This window comes from Arachis hypogaea, unplaced genomic scaffold (genome assembly GCF_003086295.3).
Source record: "Arachis hypogaea cultivar Tifrunner unplaced genomic scaffold, arahy.Tifrunner.gnm2.J5K5 arahy.Tifrunner.gnm2.scaffold_196, whole genome shotgun sequence".
Taxonomy (NCBI): Eukaryota; Viridiplantae; Streptophyta; class Magnoliopsida; order Fabales; family Fabaceae; genus Arachis; species Arachis hypogaea.
In genome coordinates, this window is record NW_027255558.1 from 8,303 (window position 1) to 25,319 (window position 17,017).

At 38.7% G+C, this 17,017-nt stretch overlaps 1 non-coding gene across 1 annotated transcript; it reads right to left on the reverse strand.

The window, feature by feature from the left end:
- Positions 1–15,041: 15,041 nt before the first annotated feature.
- LOC112793026 (small nucleolar RNA R71) lies at positions 15,042–15,145 on the reverse strand. The gene has a single exon (XR_003197738.1). It is a non-coding gene; the product is annotated as a small nucleolar RNA R71 (small nucleolar RNA).
- Positions 15,146–17,017: the final 1,872 nt, after the last annotated feature.

Here is a 17,017-nt window from a genome sequence, read left to right on the forward strand (position 1 = left end):
GTGAAGAGAGGGGTAGGGTTCGGTCATGTGAGGGTGGGTTTGGGAGGGAAAGTGGTTTGAATTTTTGAATGGTGAGGTAGGTGGGATTTTATGAAGGATGGATGTGAGTGGTGAAGAGAAAGATGGGATTTGATAGGTGAGGGGTTTTTGGGGAAGAGTGGTTGAGGTGATTGGTGAATGGGTGAAGAAGAAGAGAGAGGGTGGTGGGGTGGGTGGGGATCCTGTGGGGTCCACAGATCCTGAGGTGTCAAGGAAAATTCAACCCTGCACCAAAATGGCGTGCAAAAATGCACTCTGTGCCAATTCTGGCGTTAAACGCCGGGCTGGTGCCCATTTCTGGCGTTTAACGCCAGCTTCTTGCCCCTTCCTGGCGTTTAACGCCAGTCTGGTGCCCCTTTCTGGCGTTAAACGCCCAGAATGGTGCCAGACTGGGCGTTAAACGCCCATTTGCTAGCTTCACTAGCGTTTAAACGCCAGCAAGTTCTCCTCCAGGGTGTGCTGTTTTCTTCCTGTTTTTCATTCTATTTTTGCTTTTTTCAATTGATTTTGTGACTTCTCATGATCATCAACCTACAGAAAAGATAAAATAACAAAGAAAAATAGATAAAATTTAACATTGGGTTGCCTCCCAACAAGCGCTTCTTTAATGTCAGTAGCTTGACAGTGGGCTCTCATGGAGCCTCACAAATGCTCAGAGCAATGTTGGAACCTCCCAACACCAAACTTAGAGTTTAAATGTGGGGGTTCAACACCAAACTTAAAATTTGGTTGTGGCCTCCCAACACCAAACTTAGAGTTTGACTGTGGGGGCTCTGTTTGGCTCTGTTTTGAGAGAAGCTCTTCATGCTTCCTCTCCATGGTGACAGAGGGTATCCTTGAGCCTTAAACACAAAGGATTCTTCATTCACTTGAATGATCAATTCTCCTCTGTCCACATCAATCACAGCCTTTGCTGTGGCTAGGAAGGGTCTGCCAAGGATGATGGATTCTTCCATGAACTTCCCAGTCTCTAGGACTATGAAATCAGTAGGGATGTAATGGTCTTCAACCTTTACCAGAACACCCTCTACAAGTCCATAAGCTTGTTTCTTTGAATTGTCTGCCATCTCTAGTGAGATTCTTGCAGCTTGTACCTCAAAGATCCCTAGCTTCTCCATTACAGAGAGAGGCATGAGGTTTACACTTGACCTAAGTCACACAGAGCCTTCTTGAAGGTCATGGTGCCTATGGTACAAGGTATTGAAAACTTCCCAGGATCTTGTCTCTTTTGAGGTAATCTCTGCCTAGACAAGTCATCCAGTTCTTTGGTGAGCAAAGGAGGTTCGTTCTCCCAAGTCTCATTACCAAATAACTTGTCATTTAGCTTCATGATTGCTCCAAGGTATTTAGCAACTTGCTCTTCAGTGACATATTCATCCTCTTCAGAGGAAGAATATTCATCAGAGCTCATGAATGGCAGAAGTAAGTCCAATGGAATCTCTATGGTCTCAGTGTGAGCCTCAGATTCCCATGGTTCCTCATTAGGGAACTCATTGGAGGCCAGTGGACGTCCATTGAGGTCTTCCTTTGTGGCGTTCACTGCCTCTTCCTCCTCTCCAAATTCGGTCATGTAGGTCATGTTAATGGCCTTGTACTCTCCTTTTGGATTTTCTTCTGTATTGCTTGGAAGAGTACTAGGAGGGAGTTCAGTAATTTCTTACTTAGCTGTCCCACTTGTGCCTCCAAATTCCTAATGGAGGACCTTGTTTCAGTCATGAAACTTTGAGTGGTTTTGATTAGATCAGAGACCATGGTTGCTAAGTCAGAGTGGTTCTGCTTAGGATTTTCTGTCTGTTGCTGAGAAGATGATGGAAAAGGCTTGCCATTGCTAAACCTGTTTCTTCCACCATTATTGTTGTTGAAACCTTGTTGAGGTCTCTGTTGATCCTTCCATGAGAAATTTGGATGATTTCTCCATGAAGAATTATAGGTGTTTCCATAGGGTTCTCCCATGTAATTCACCTCTTCCATTGAAGGGTTCTTAGGATCATAAGCTTCTTCAGATGAAGCATCCTTAGTGCTGCCTGGTGCATTTTGCATTCCAGACAGACTTTGAGAGATCAAATTGACTTGTTGGGTCAATATTTTGTTCTGAGCCAATATGGCATTCATAGTATCAATCTCAAGAACTCCTTTCTTCTGACTTGTCCCATTGTTCACAGGATTCCTTTCAGAAGTGTACATGAATTGGTTATTTGCAACCATTTCAATTAGTTCTTGAGCTTCTGCAGGTGTCTTCTTCAGATGAAGAGATCCTCCAGCAGAGCTATCCAATGACATCTTGGATAGTTCAGAGAGACCATCATAGAAAATACCTATGATGCTCCATTCAAAAAGCATGTCAGAAGGACACTTTCTGATCAATTGTTTGTATCTTTCCCAAGCTTCATAGAGGGATTCTCCTTCCTTCTGTCTGAAGGTTTGGACTTCCACTCTAAGCTTGCTCAATTTTTGATGTGGAAAGAACTTTGCCAAGAAGGCATTGACTAGCTTTTCCCAAGAGTTCAGGCTTTCTTTAGGTTGTGAGTCCAACCATATCCTAGCTCTGTCTCTTACAGCAAAAGGGAATAGCATAAGTCTGTAGACCTCAGGGTCAACCCCATTAGTCTTGACAGTGTCACAGATTTGCAAGAATTCAGCTAAAAACTGATGAAGATCTTCTAATGGAAGTCCATGGAACTTGCAATTCTGTTGCATTAGAGAAACTAATTGAGGCTTAAGCTCAAAGTTGTTTGCTCCAATGACAGGGATAGAGATGCTTCTCCCATAGAAGTCGGGACATAGCTTGGACTACGGATCTTTGTTTTGTGCCAAATCTGTTTAGAAATGAAATTGGATCCGGGATGTCCATGCCGTTCGAAGAACGGGTGAAAAACGATTTAAAATGAGGAAGTTATGTCCGTCGGAAGATTGGGGGTTGAATCTGTGAATTCTGCAGTTTTTTAACTTAGAAAATTTTTAGCAGAATAACCCTTGCGCGTGGGCGCACTTGGCGCGTATGCGCCGATCTTCCAGAAAATGCCATCCACGCGTGCGCGTGATGTGCGCGGGCGCGCCGATAGTGCTGTACCCAATGCCCAGCCATTTTCCAGAGAGTTGTGCCAGAACTGTGCCAGCTTTGTGCCTGGGGCACGAGAGTATCTACGCGTACGCGTGGTTGACGCGTGCGCGTCGATTTGGCAGATTTTAATACACGCGTTAGCGTGCATGACGCTTGCGCGTCGATGAGTTTTTAAGGACATCCACGCGTGCGCGTGGAGTACGCGTACGCGTGGCATTGTCTTCATGCCAAAGTTGATATTTGAGTTTTAAAAGCCAAATCTCATACTTTTAAGCCTCCGATCTCACCACTTATATCTTAAATCTTTATGATATGCCTAGCTATTAGAAAAGGGCTAGTGAATGAGATAACTTGCGAGTGAAGCAAGGGGAAAATGAATAATCAATGAGGATCATTGAGGATTATGTGAGATGGGGAGGATGATGGTGGAAGTGCTTGTTATGCCATTGGCCGAAGGGCCGTAATTGTTTATGAATTGGCTGGTTCTGGATTGAACCGTGAGCCGGAATAGCTGTGTATGCTATGAATATTGGCTGGTTATGGATTTAACCGTGAGCCGGATGGCTGATATGGATGTTGATCCATGGATGAGAATTCATGCATGTTTATGCTGAATTATTGATAATTGTGATTTGCACTTCCACTATCTGAGTTACGAGTCTCCCTGGGTAGTAGCAGTGGCTAGTCCACTTGCTCCGGGTATGAGGCGAAAAAATGATGTTTATGATAAATGAATTAATTATGGAGTTTTGAATGAATGTAACTCAGATACCTGGGTAGTAGCAAGGGTTGTGGTTCGTCCCGCTTGCTCCGGGTCAATGCTTGTGTTTTCTCTCTGGTTGTAAGGGTGACAGGGCACCGATACCCTCTAATGGCGACAGGGCGCAGATACCCTCTAATGGCGACAGGGCGCAGATACCCTCTAATGGCGACAGGGCACATAGTCCCTCTAATGATATTAATACGCAGCAGAGAGACTGTGCCCGGGTTAGCTACCGGACACGTCGGGTTGGCTTGATAACCGACAGATGATATCATCAGCCATAGGGCAGGCATACATCATTTGTATATGTTTGAATTGTTTGGGTTTGCCTATTTGTTTTGGATTTCTATATCATATATGCTATATTACCTGATTACATGCTACTTGTTCTACTTGTACCTTAGTTGTGTATTACTTGTCTGCATTGATTGTATTTGTACAACTGAGAGATCCCTCATAATGGTGTTGGTGGATGTTGGGGGCTGTTCTTGATGAGATGAATTGATAATGCGATTGCATAATGATGATGATTTTTGAATGAGATCATTTGAGCCCCCTGGGTAGACGCAGTGATGTGATTTCACTAGCTCCAGGCGAGGGTATGATGTATTGATATAAAGTTGCTGAGGCAGAACAACTGGTAATGGTTTTGCTTATGATTCTAAGTCTGATTTGTGAAAGAATCAGCGAGTTGGGAAACATGTGTAACATGAACTAGATTTAGTATCCCCTTACAACAGATGCCTATTTATGGATTAGTGAGAATCTAGGCTGGATACTTGGTGAAAAGGAGTTTAGGATGCTTAGTGAGTTTTTGTTGCAGTGCATTGTATTTATTTGGCACTTTTACCGTACTGGGAACCCATGGGCCCGGGTTCTCATTCCGTATATATCTCTTGTTTTTCAGATACAGGTCCAAGTGCTCAGAAGTGAGCTGCGGTTCGTCTGAGAGCCGGCGAAGATCTTCATTTTCTCTACTTTGTGTTTTGCTTAGAATCTCTCCACCTCTGTTTTGAAGATATTATGTTATGTGTTGAACTCTTTTGGAACTTGCCTATAGAGGCTCTTATGTTTCCTTTGGGAGAGATTAGGATGCACTGTTGTCAACTACTTTCATATTGTACCCTAGCCGGCCTAAACTTCGCGGGTCGCGACTAGTGGCTATTTACTTATGTTATATATATCTATCTGTTATCTATCTCTTAATCTCCTTTATGCCTTGTCCGTATATCGCTTTCGGCTTCGCGGTTTAACTTTTCGTTGTCGAAACGTGAGTGATACGTCTTCGCGATTTTATTTCTACTCCTTTCAGGCTTCTCGATTAATACTCCTTTCGAAATTACCTATATTTATATATTAAAAATCCACCTGAGAGTCGTACCACCGTAATATCATTGACTTATGACTCGAGCATAAGAATTTGAATATTAGGGTGTTACAAGAGTTGTCTTCACCAAGAAACCAGTCATACCATATATAGTGAGTCATGTCTTATCTCTAGAGCATGCAGAGCTCATTCATGAGAAGACAGGAAGAAAGTTCACTGTAAGGGGCAAAATTCTGAGCTTATATCAATCTCCGTAAGGAGCTAACCGTCAAGCTAGTGACATTAAAGGAGTGCTTGTTGGTTGGCAACCCAACCATAATTATTATTATTATTTATATTTTTCTTTGAATTTCATTTTGTTTTGTTATTTTCTTTAGGTTCATGATCATGTGCATTAATCAGAACAGAGACAGAAACGTTCAAAAGTGGAAATGGAACACCTTGGAGAGCATGTCTTGATGGCGTTGAACGCCAGACAAGAGGCAAGAGTGGGCGTTTAACGCCCACAAGGGGTAACATTACTGGCATAGAATGCCAGCCTTGGAGCAGAGGGTGGGCATTCAATGCCTGAAAGAAGCAAAAGACCTGGCATTAAACACCAGGAAGGAGGTCCCTCCTGGGGTTCAACACCCTGAATGGAGCAGGAAGCTGGCGTTGAACGCCAGTTATGGAGCATGAGCTGGGCATTGAATGCCCATTAGGGGGCAGGGACTATGAATTCCCTAGCCTCTCAGGACCAGTGGGTCCACAGCATCTTCACCTACCCTACCTTCTTCTCTCTTCTTTTCACACTTCCCCATACACTCTTCCCTATAAATCCTCAACCAATCACATCTATAACTCTTGCCCAAAACCATTATAACTCCCACCAACCCACCCACTAAAATTCAAAATTTCACACCCATATTTCCCACCCAACCTTTCGAAATCGTAACTGCAACATCCCTATAAATATCCCCTTCATATCACTTATCCCACACACTACTCATACACCTTTCACCCTCACTAGGCCGAATTGATCTTCTCTCTCCATCTCCATCTATTTTCTTCTTCTTCTACTCCATTATTCTCTTGTTTATTTTTGCTCGAGGATGAGCAAAGTTTTAAGTTTGGTGTTGGAAAAGCCTTACTTTTTGCTTTCCATTCCCACTTATGGCACCCAAGGTCGGAGAACTCTTTAGAAAGAGGAAGGAAAAGGCCGTAGCCACTACCTCCAAATCTTGGGAGATGGAGAGATTAATCACCAAAGCTTACCAAGACCACTTCTATGAAGTAGTGGCAAAGAAAAATGTGATCCCTGAGGTCCCTTTTAAGCTTAAGAAGAATGAGTATCCGAAAATCCTAAGAGAAATCCGGAGAAGAGGTTGGGAAGTCCTAACCAATACCATCCAAGAGGTTGGGATCTCAATGGTGCAAGAGTTCTATGCTAATGCATGGGTCACAAAAAATCATGACATTAGTGTGAACCTCATCCTAAGAATTGGAGCACCATGGTCCAAGGGAGAATCTTAGATTTTAGCCTGAAAAGTGTGAGGTTGGCGTTGAACTTGCCTTTGATGCAACGAGACCCACATCCTTACACAAGAATAGTCAACTTTGATCAGAGGCTGGATCAAGTGCTCTCAGACATCTGTGTGGAAGGAGCACATTGGAAAAGGGATTCCCAAGGCAAGCCTATTCCACTAAGAAGGCCTGACCTCAAGCCCATAGCTAGAGGATGGTTGGAATTCATCCAACGCTCTATCATCCCTACAAGCAATTGGTCCGAAGTGACCATAGACCGAGTCATAATGATCCATTGTATTATGCTTGGAGAGGAGGTGGAAGTACATGAGGTGATACCTCAAGAGTTGTACAAAGTAGCGGACAAGCCCTCCACCCAAGCAAGGTTAGCTTTCCCTCATCTTATCTGTCACCTATGCAATTCAGCTGGAATTGTCATAGAAGGTGAAATTCCAATTGAGGAGGACAATCCCATCACTAAAAGAAGGATGGAGCATACTAGAGATCCGGCACACAAACCACAACATGAGCATGTGGAGCCACCTCAACATGAGATTCCTGAGATGCCTCAGGGGATGTATTTTCCTCCTCAAAGCTATTGGGATCAATGACATACTTCTGTGGGATAATTAAGCTCTAATATGAATCAGCTAAGGATGGAGCATCAAGAGCATTCCACCATCCTCAATGAAATGAGAGAAGATCAAAGAGTTATGAGGGAAGAACAACAGAGACAAGGGCGTGACATTGAAGACATCAAGCGTGTAATGTCCCAAGCTTCTTTTTTCTATTATTACTATCCTACCCTTTAATTTTATCAAAATTCCAGTATTACCTTTATTCCTCCTACCCAACCCTAACCCTAAATTACTAAACAACTTCCACTCTTCCTCATCAACCACAACCCCCCTTTCTTTTCAAAACTCACACCACACACAAATACACCCACACAGAAAAAAAGAAGAGAGAATGACAGAAGGGGTTGCTGCTTCTACACCTCGTCGCCGAAGTTCTGCCACTGCCAAGTTGCTATTGACATCAACCCAAGAGAAAGAGGGAGTCTGCAAGTTGAAGGAAGTTGGAGGAGTGTTGATGCCGCTAGCGTTTTGCCGTGCCGTCATTATGGTCACCGAGAGGAGGAAGACCCGCGAGGAAGAGAGGGACGCGGTCAATCTCATCATCGTCAGATCCTTTGCCGCCATGCTTTTCCCACCGTCGATCCGTCTTTGCTGATGAAGACCTTGTTGCCAAGCTACTGCGCCGCCGCTGCCACCGTTGCGTTTCTGGGAAAAGGAGCTCGAACAGGAGAGAGAGAGAGAGAGAAAGAGAGAGAGAGTTTGTAGAGAGAGAAACATGACTATACACGAACAGAGAGGGGAGGAGGAACTCGCTGAAGGAGTGGGAGACTCGTCGCTGCGCCTCTAGTTGCCAGGAATGGCGCTACCGTTGCTGGAAAACACGCTGGAGCTTCCAAACTCACCGGCAACACTACCTTGGCACTGTTCTGGTCTAGCTTCTTCTCTTAGTCTGTTCTATTTTCACCTTATCTCTGCCACCATTTCATTTTTCTACCTTATTCTTGTTTGATTTATTTTGTCTTTGTTTTGTTTTGGATTTTTCAGAATTTTATCTTCCTTTGTCTCTGTATTCGATTTAAAATTACTGCCTGGTGTTGTAGTCATTGTCGCTGTCGTGAGAATTAAAGTTGTTGCCATTGCCTTGGTCCAAATTCTGTGCTCTTCCGTTCCATTCTACTTCAACTTTCTTCACCTTTTAATATCGCACTCTGGGTTCACCCTCTTCGGTCCCTTAGGACTATATTGTGAGTAGGCTTTACATTTATGGTTTTTGATTGTTCATCTATAATTATTTTGACATATATCTATTATGATTTTTGAGTTATAGCTATATTTGCTTTGACTGATTTTAAATGGATTAGAATAATTGATTTTTTAGAATTAAATGATTCGTTTTTATGAAGTTTATACTTTCGAAACTATACATGAGACTATGTATATTTTGAGAAAGTTTTGAATTATTCTAAAATGTTTGATTTTTCTTGAATATCTATTTTTGAGACTATATATATTTATTATGAAATTTGTATTATTCTAAAATGTTTTATTTTACTTGAAAATCTGTTTTTGAAGTATTGAAGTAATTGTTGGTACTCACTTATTTTAAAAATTGTGAAATATATTTGAAATCTCTTAAAAGTATGATTGAAAAAGATTTCTGATGAGAAAGTATTATTCGAAAGAGCAAATAATTGTTGTATTTGAAATTATATGTTTTGAATTGGTTTGGGAGGCTCGTATTAGAAAATCGTAGTTAATGGCGGTTATGACATTAACTTAGATGTATCTAACTCAGACTCCAGCTAGCAGGGGTGTTGCTAGCCTAACGTGTAAGCCACACGTTAGATCTGTTATTTTGTTAGGACACACAAGAGGAAAGGGCTACCCATAGTGGTAAAACCGCCCAAGTGTGGACTTTTGATTTGATTTCTGTATGAGAACTCCCTTATTGATTCACTTATTCATATAAATTATTATTTTTCTAACTAAAATTATTGTTATAATAATATTTATATGGTCTCATGTAACTTATAGATGTACTGTCTAGTCACTGGGTTGCAAAACTCACTCTGTTTTTCTAAAATTATTTTTAGGAATAAATACTTGCTTATGTGAGCCTTTCTATTCGAGAGTAATGATCTGCAATGGATATCTATTATTTGTTGAGTTCTTAGATGTCATCTGCTCCATATGTCACAAGCAGGATTTATTCATATTTATTTATTTTATTTTTGTTTAAAACATGAAATTATTTATTCTAGAAAGTGTAAATTTATTCAAAACATTTGTAACCTTCTTGTTTATCTTATATTTGAATCTGTTAGACTTGCTAGGGGATAATTTCCCTGGGCGTCAGTCATGGCTCATTTTGGCTGTGACAAAGTGGTATCAGAGCTTTGGTTTTATCTGTGTAATATGGAGTAAGTGTCCTATGGTAGGATCACAATTGTATAAATATAAGCGCATCTATTTGTACAAATTGTGGCACTATCAGAGGCCTATAGGAATGCCATCCTTGTCCTCTGTGTCATTGTCGTCTTCTGATTATTGTGATTGTGCATTCTCTGCCGTTTCTTACTACTCCAATCCTTTTTCTTGTACCCAATCTTGAACGTGTTTTTACAATGGTTTCATGTTTTGGTTCTGGTTTACGATTTCTCTCGTAGCCAATTCTAATCTTCTTCGATTTTGTGAATGTGTGCCTTAATCCTCTTTGTCTTTGTCTTTGTGTTGTTCACTATGACTCCTGATGTCGATATCTCACTAACTACTTAAAAGATTCGATCTATATGTGCTGTGAATTATCATCTAATTCTTTTATAGAACTGTATTTGAATTTGTGGATTACATGGATTTTTTGAGTTATTGTGTTGTTGGTCGAGCTGCTTTGTTCTGGAGTTGATAAGCGATATTAGAGTTTTCTTCTTATGTTGATAATCTTTGAAGTTATGACATAATTTTGATTTCCTTTTGATTTTTTTCTCTTTCAAATCAAGAATTTTGAAAATTGTTATTTAGTTGTTTAAGAAAAGGGACTATGTGATAAACATGTGAATGAAATGTTATTGTTGTTTATTGGATTGGTGATTTTCTCTGTTTAGGTGTAGTGAATTATTTAGGTGATTAGTTAGTTAGATAAAAAATCTTTCTGATTAGAAGTTTTGTTGAGCTTTTCTAATTTGATGATCTGATGTTGTTATGGTTCTTTGTTGCTGAACATGGCTTTCCTGTCACAGAATTATTTTCCTGCTTGATAAGTTAAGATAAAGATTGTGAACGTTTATTTTTGGTTGATGATAAAAGATGAATTTTGTTTTGACTAAAATATGAAAGTGTATTATTGATAATGCTTGAGTGAAAAAAAAATCCAATAGTTATGTATGTCAGGCATTATGGAAAAAATGCATTAAACAAATACTACATGACATGTGAAAGAATTTCTTTAGTATGGTGCAAAACAAATGATAACAAAAGTATTCTAAAGCAAGTCATGTGAAATCATCTAATTGAACTTGTGAAGTCAATTTTCTTTAGTTAGAAAATTCTTATTTGTGCGAGATGATTCTAGAATAAGAAAATAATTGGAATCGACATTTTAAAACTTCTTATACTAGTACGAAGTTAAGGAAAATATAATGCTGATGACAACTAGAAGTAGAAATATGTTTTGTGATGCAAACTATTTCGTTTGATGAACCTTATTCTTTGTTTCATAAAGATTGTTTGTTCGTGTTTTAAAAAGTAAGAAATTTGTTCTGCCAAAGGTATAGAGAACTGATGAGCGGATAATTTATATGCTTTTTAGTATTGTTTTAGATAGTTTTTAGTATAATTTAGCTACTTTTAGGGATGTTTCATTAGTTTTTTATGTAAAATTAACATTTCTGGACTTTACTATGAGTTTGTGTGTTTTTCTGTGATTTCAGGTAATTTCTGGCTGAAATTGAGGGACCTGAGCAAAACTCTGATAAAGGCTGACAAAGGACTGCTGATGTTGTTGGATTTTGACCTCCCTGCACTCGAAATAAATTTTCTGGAGCTACTAAACTCCGAATGCTACGCTCTTAACGGTGTTGGAAGTAGACATCAGAGCTTTCCACCAATATATAATAGTCCATACTTTATCGTGATTAGATGACGTAAACTGGCGCTCAATGCCAGTTCCATTCTGCATTCTGGAGTCAAACGCTAGAAACACGTCACGAACCAGAGTTGAACACCAAAACATGTTACAACTTGGAGTTCAACTCCAAAGAAGCCTCAACTCGTGTAAGCCCAAGCACACACCAAGTGGCCCTATAAGTGGATTTCTGCATCAATTATTATTCTGTAAACCCTAGTAGCTAGTCTAGTATAAATAGGACCTTTTACTATTGTATTTCATCCTGGATTGTATTTTTTGATCCTGTGATCACGTTTTGGGGGCTGGCCATTCAGCCATGCCTGAACCTTCATCACTTATGTAATTTTAACGGTGAAGTTTCTACACACCATAGATTAAGGGTGTGGAGCTCTACTGTACCTCAAGTTTTAATGCAATTACTACTATTTTCTATTCAATTCAGCTATTCCTGTTCTAAAATATTTGTTGCACTTCAACATGATGAATGTGATGATCCGTGACGCTCATCATCATTCTCACCTATGAACGCATGACTGACAACCACTTCTATTCTACCTTAGACCGGGCGCATATCTCTTGGATTCCTTAATTAGAATCTTCGTGTATAAGCTAGATTGATGGCGGCATTCATGAGAATCCGAAAAGTCTAAACCTTGTCTGTGGTATTCCGAGTAGGATTCAGGGATTGAATGACTGTGATGAGCTTCAAACTCGCGATTGTTGGGCATGATGAAAAACGCAAAGAATCAAGGGATTCTATTCCAACATGATCGAGAACCGACAGATGATTAGCCGTGCCGTGACAGAGCATTTGGACCTTTTTCACTGAGAGGATGGGATGTAGCCATTGACAACGGTGATGCCCTACATACAGTTTGCCATGGAAAGGAATAAGAAGGATTGAAGGAAGGCAGTAGGAAAGCAGAGATCCAACAGGGACAAGCATCTCCAGACACTTATCTGAAATTCCCACCATTGAATTACATGAGTAACTCTATCTTTATTTTCTGCTTTATTTATTATTCGAAAACTCCATAACATTTACTATCCGCCTAACTGAGATTTACAAGATGACTATAGCTTGCTTCATACCAACAATCTCCGTGGGATCGACCCTTACTCACGTAAGGTATTACTTGGACGACCCAGTGTACTTGTTGGTTAGTTGTGCGGAGTTATGACTAAGTGTGATTCACGTTTGAAAGCGCTACCAAGTTTTTGGTGCCATTGTTGATGATCACAATTTCGTGCACCAAGTTTTTGGCGCCGTTGCCAGGGATTGTTTGAGTTTGGACAACTAACGGTTTGTCTTGTTGCTCAGATTAGATAATTTTCTTTTTATTTTCTTTTCAAAATGTTTTCAAAAATATTTTTTTTTTCAAAAAATTTTTCAAAATGTTCTCACCTGTTTCGAAAATTTTTCAAAATTTTTAAGAATGAATTCTAGTGTTTCATGAAGCATGTGGAAGCTTGGCTGGCTGTAAAGCCATGTCTAACTCAATTGGATTGAGGCTTCCACTTGTAAACATAAAAGGCTATGTATATAGAGTTGGATGAAATATCAGCTGTTGCATGCCTGATTTATATCTTCTAAAGCTGGCTGGCTATTAAGCCAATCCCAACCCTTGATTAGAGCTTTAGGCTAAACATTGAAAGATTCCTAGAATTCTTCTTAAAAATTTTGAATTTTTTATTTTCTTTTTCCTATATGTTTTTTGAAAAATAAATAAAATAAAAAAATAAAATAAAATTATAAAATCAATAAAAACAAAAAAATATTTTGTGTTTCTTGGTTGAGTCTTGAGTCAATTTTTAAAGTTTGGTGTCAATTGCATTTTTCTAAAAATTTATGCATTTTTTTTCGAAAATCTCATGCATGTGTTCTTCATGATCTTCAAGTTGTTCTTGACAAGTCTTCCTGTTTGATCTTGATGTTTCTTGTTTTGTGTCTTTTGTTATTTTTCATGTGTATTTTTGCATTCATAGTGTCTAAGCATTAAAAATTTCTAAGTTTGGTGTCTTGCATGTTTCTTTGCATCAAAAATTTTTCAATAATATGTTCTTGATGTTCATCATGATCTTCAAAGTGTTTTTGGTGTTCATCTTGACATTCATAGTGTTCTTGCATGCATCATATGTTTTGATCCAAAATTTCATGTTTTGGGTCATAATTATGTTTTTCTCTCTCATAATTAAAAATTCAAAAAAAAATATATTTTTCCTATTTCTCTCAAATTTCAAAATTTGAGTTGACTTAGTCAAAATTTTTAAATTAGTTGTTTCTTGTAAGTCAAGTCAAATTTTCAAATTTAAAAAATCTATCTTTTCAAAACTTTTTCAAAAATCAAATCTTTTCATTTTTTATTAATTCAAAATTTATTTTTAAATTATTTTTCAAAATCTTTTCTTATTTTATCTTTATTTTCGAAATTATGCTAACAATTAATATGATTAATTCAAAAATTTGAAGTTGTTACTTTCTTGTTAAGAAAGGTTCAATCTTTAAATTCTAGAATCATATCTTTTAGTTTCTTGTTAGTCAAGTAATTAATTTTAATTTTAAAAATTAAATCTTTTCTAACCATATCTTTTAATCATATCTTTTTATTTATCTTTTATATCATATCTTTTTCAAAATTTTATCTTTTTCAAAAATTGATTTTAAAATATCTTTTCTAACTTCTTATCTTCTTATCTTCTTATCTTTTTAAATTTGATTTTCAAATTTTTTCAACTAACTATTTGACTTTTTGTTTGTTTCTTATCTTTTCAAAACCACCTAACAACTTTCTCTCTCTAATTTTGAAAATACCTCCCTCTTTTTCAAAAATTCTTTTTAATTAATTAATGTTTAAATTTTAATTTTAATTTTATTTCTTATCTTAATTTTGAAAAATCATTAACTCCTTTTCAAAATTATTTTCGAAAACTTCTGTCCCTCTCTTATTCTATTTATTATTCATTCACTAACACTTCTCTTCATCTCAAATCTCTGCCCTATCCTCACCTTTGTGTTTGAATTTCCTTTCTCTATTCCCTTTCTTCTTCTGCTAACAATAAGAAACCTCTTTATTGTGACATAGAGGATCCTCTTCTTTTTATGTTCTCTTCTCTTTGATATGAGAGGAACAAGGAAAAAGGCATTCTTGTTGAAGCTGATCCAGAACCTGAAAGGACTTGAAGAGGAAACTAAGAGAAGCTAAATTACAACAATCCAGAGACAACCTTGCTGAAATTTTCGAACAAGAAAAGGAGATGGCAGCCGAACCCAACAACAATAATGCAAGGAGGATGCTTGGTGATTATACTACACCTACTTCAAGTTTGATGGAAGAAGCATCTCAATTCCTGCCATTGGAGCAAACAATTTTGAGCTGAAACTCAATAGTTGCTCTAATGCAACAGAACTGCAAGTTTCATGGACTTCCATTAGAAGATCCCTATCAGTTCTTGACTGAGTTCTTGCAGATCTTGAGACTGTTAAGACTAATAGAGTAGATCCTGAAGTCTACAGGCTTATGCTTTTCCCTTTGCTGTAAGAGACAGAGCTAGAGCATGATTGGACTCTCAACCTAAAGATAGCCTGGACTCTTGGGATAAGCTGGTCAGGCCTTCTTGGCTAAGTTCTTTCCTCTCAAAAGCTGAGCAAGCTTAAAGTGGATGTTCAAACCTTCAAACAAAAAGATGGTGAATCCCTCTATGAAGCTTGGGAAAGATACAAGCAGATGACCAAAAGATGTCCTTCTGACATGTTTTCAGAATGGACCATGATAGATATATTCTATTATGGTTTGTCTGAGTTCTCTAAGATGTCACTGGACCATTCTGCAGGTGGATCCATTCACCTAAAGAAAACACCTGCAGAAGCTCAAGAACTTATTGACATGGTTGCAAATAACCAGTTATGTACACTTCTGAGAGGAATTTCGTGAATAATGGGATGCCTCAAAGGAAGGGAGTTCTTGAAATTGATGCTCTGAATGCCATATTGGCTCAGAACAAAATGTTGACTCAGCAAGTCAACATGATTTCTCAAAGTCTGAATGGATGGCAAAATGCATCCAATAGTACTAAAGAGGCATCTTCTGAAGTTGAAGCTTATGATCCTGAAACTCTGCAATGGTAGAGGTAAATTACATGGGGAAGCGTTTGGCAACACCTATAACCCTCATGGAGAAATCATCCAAATTTCTCATGGAAGGATCAACAAAAGCCTCAACAAGGCTTTAATAATGGTGGAAGAAACAGGCTCATCAATAGCAAGCCTTTCCATCATCTTCTCAGCAACAGACAAAGAATTTGACAAAATACCTCTAACTTAGCAAATATAGTCTCTGATCTGTCCAAGCCACTTTAAGTTTCATGAGTGAAACAAGGTCTTCCATCAGAAATCTGGAGGCACAAGTGGGCCAGCTGAGTAAGAAAGTCACTGAAACTCCTCCTACTACTCTCCCAAGCAATACTGAAGAAAATCCAAAAAGAGAGTGCAAGGCCATTGATATAATTAATATGGCCGAACCTAGAGAGGAAGGAGAGGACGTGAATCCCAATGAGAAAGACCTCATGGGACGTCTCTTAAGCAAGAAGGAGTTCCCTATTGAGGACCCAAAGGAACTGAGGCTCATATAGTAGAGATTCCATTAAACCTCCTTCTGCCATTCATGAGCTTGAAGACTATTCTTCCTCTGAAGAGGATGAAGATGTAACTGGAGAGCAAGTTGCTCAATATTAGGAGCCATCATGAAGCTGAATGCCAAGTTATTTGGTAATGAGACTTGGGAGGTGAACCTCCCTTGCTCATTAGTGAACTAGATACATGGGTTCAGCAAACTTTACCTCAAAAGAGACAAAATCCTGGCAAATTCGTAATACCCTGCACCATAGGCACCATGATCTTTGAAAAGCTCTGTGTGACCTAGGGTCAGGTATAAACTTATGCCACTCTCTTGTAATGGAGAAGCTGGGGATCATTGAGGTATAGCCTGCTATATTTTCATTACAAATGGCAGACAAGTCAGTAAGACAAGCTTATGGATTGGTAGAGGACGTTTTGGTAAAGGTTGAAGGCCTTTACATCCCTGTGATTTCATAATCTTAGACACTAGGAAGGAGGAGAATGAATGCATCATCTTGGGAAGACCTTTCCTAGCCACAGCAGGAGCTGTGATAGATGTTAACAGAGGAGAATTAGTCCTTCAATTGAATGGGACTACCTTGTGTTTAAGCCCAAGGTGTTCTTCTTATACATGGAGAGGAAGCATGAAAAGCTTCTTCCAATACAGAGTCAAACAAAGCCCCCACAATCAAACTCTAAGTTTGGTGTTGGAGGCCACAACCAAACTCTAAGTTTGGTGTTGAATCCCCCACATTCAAACTCTAAGTTTGGTGTTGGAGCCTTCATCATGCTCTGAACCTGTGAGGCTCCATGAGAGCCCACTGTCAAGCTAGTGACATTAAAGAGCGCTTATTGGGAGGCAACCCAATTTTTATTTATCTAATTTTATTTTATTTTATTTCAATGTTTTATTAGGTTCATGATCATGCGGAATCACGAAAAAAATACAAAATTAAAAATAGAATAAAAAACAGCAGAAGAAAAATCACACCCTGGAGGAAGACTTAC